We start from the raw sequence: 2,426 nt of genomic DNA on the forward strand, positions 1-2,426 counted from the left end.
TTGTTATCAAACAGGCACTGAAAGTTGACAAGGCAGGTGAGCTTGTGTTGGCACATCTTTTGTGTCTTCCAGAACAACAAATCCAAGTGTTGGGCTTGCCGAAGTTCAGAGAAACGGTGGCAACGACGGCTTGGTATTTGTGGTATGAAGGCGAAAATTGACGCATGACGAAGAAACTCTAAGCGCATGTCAAATCAATATTTCAGTGAGAGGCTTAGTAGCAAATTATACCATCTCTTATAGCCCAAAGGCTCTCGTCCGTTCAGATGCTTGGCTGAAACCAAAGTATGGTTACGTGAAATTAAATGTTGACGCGGGATTTGATAGTGACACACTCGTAGCAACATTTGGAGCAGTTATTCGGGACCATAGGGGGGAATTTATAGCGGCTGCTAATGAAAAGATGGACCTTTGCTTCGACTCGTTCACAGCTGAAGCAATTGCAGTGAGGTTTGGTTTGAATCTTCCTAATACTGTCGGATGCAGTAAGATTAAAGTGAATTCGGATAGCATGGAGGTGGTGAATGCGTTGAGCCAAGGCTACTCTTCTTCAGTCGCTTCATCTATTATAGATGACTGTTATTTTATGTCATTAGATTTTTCCCATGTCATCTATGATCATTGTAATAGGGAACGTAATCGAGTAGCTCATGAACTAGCAAGGTTAGCTAGGTTTTCTTCTCCGAGTGTTTGGATGGATAACGCCCCTGATGAGGTTATCCCTTTACTTGTAAACGATGCTACTTTACTTATGAATGAATAAAGGAGAAGAGTTTATCAAAAAAAAAGCTCAAATATATCGCCCTTCCTTCCGGTCTATTAGTTAACCCACCGAAACCATAGGTTTAGGGTTAGGGATCGCCATGGCCACGGGAGGCGCGGTCGAGGAGACTGTTGCCTTCCCTGACTGGGTTGTGCTGGATCGCTACGGCCGCACGTACTGCCACGACGACCTAGACAGTGCTCGTGAGGCCGCCAACGAGAAGAAGACCGCCTTGAATTCGTCACCGGCACCGGCCACCGCTGTTGCTTGTCCTTCACCCTCTCGGATCCTCCAAAGCTCTCTTACATCGATATCCACTGCCCGCTGGAAGGCTCAGCCAAACCCGAGCCCCCGTACCGCTTTCCCGCCTATCCCTACCTCCGGGCAACCCACGAGGACCTCGTCCTCTTCGAAATCTCCTTGCCGAGCCAGACGTGCTTCGACGGTGACCCGTCAGATCTGTTCGTCTATACCGTCGCGGGTCCTTCCCCCTCGGTGCAGCGGCTCCCTCTGTACACTGAGCCCAGGGAATGGCCGTTCCTGAGGTCTAGAAAAAACACAGGCATCCTGCGGCTCGCCGGCGACCGATACATCGTTGCCGACCTTAGGGTCTACTGGAAAAAAAAGGAGGGCTCTGACAATTATTCCGTGCTTGCCGAACTCTGCGTCTTCAACTCCATGACTGAGAAGTGGGAACTCTTCCTCGAGATGCCCGCCCCGCAGCCGCAGGACCAGGGCAATGGCGGCCTGTTCCCCATCCTCTGGACAACCAAGGATGTGCTCGCTTTCGACGACCGGTTCCTCTGCTGGGTCGACTACTTGAGCGGCGTCCTGCTGTGCGATTTCACCGATGCAGCCTCCCCGGTGCTCAACTTCGTGCCTTTCCCCGGAGGACAAGATTACCCCGACAAGCGACACATTGCAATGGGCCTCGCGAATTATTACCGAAGATTGTCCATCAGCCAAGGCATGATGCGCTTCATCGACATTGACCGTGGCTATCAGGAGAGAGTCCACGTTGGCTGGCGCCAGCGGCTCGAGAGAGGGCAAGGGCAGCAGGAGCCGCATCTCCTGAAGATCACCATCTGGACATTGAAAGTGATGGGGGCTGTTGGTGACCCCAGGTTCGAGTGGGAGGTGCATCGTGTGATCAACCTGGATTGTCTCTGGGCGCAACGTGGTTACCAAGCTCTGGGCATGCGTCCGTGTCTTCCCGAGTTCCCAGTCGTCCCCGCCGATGACCCGGATGCCCTGTGCTGCCTGTTGAGGGACGAGAAGCTACTTATCAATCGACAGCTCTATGGACACTGTGATGCTGATGCCCGGGCACAGCCGTGGATGATCATGGTTGACATGAACCATGCATATTTGCGGTCATGTGCTGAATACATCAATCAACAGCCCTACGGTCGTCCTAATGAGAGCGTGAATGCAAAAGCTGTGAAAGTTCACGAAAACTTCTTTTCCAATACGCTCCTACTTCCAGCTGTCTTCTCCAAATACCTTGAAACGCCAAAAGGTAGGCTCTCTTAATATGCAAATTCAATATCCCTTGAACTTACATATCGACGTAACATGGTTGCATTTGCTTAGCTTTCTGCTGGTTATGGTAGTGCAACAGTACTGCTGTTTTTTCTTATTTATCTTACCTATGATGCAATAT

Source organism: Triticum dicoccoides, chromosome 5B, assembly GCF_002162155.2.
Source record: "Triticum dicoccoides isolate Atlit2015 ecotype Zavitan chromosome 5B, WEW_v2.0, whole genome shotgun sequence".
NCBI lineage: Eukaryota > Viridiplantae > Streptophyta > Magnoliopsida > Poales > Poaceae > Triticum > Triticum dicoccoides.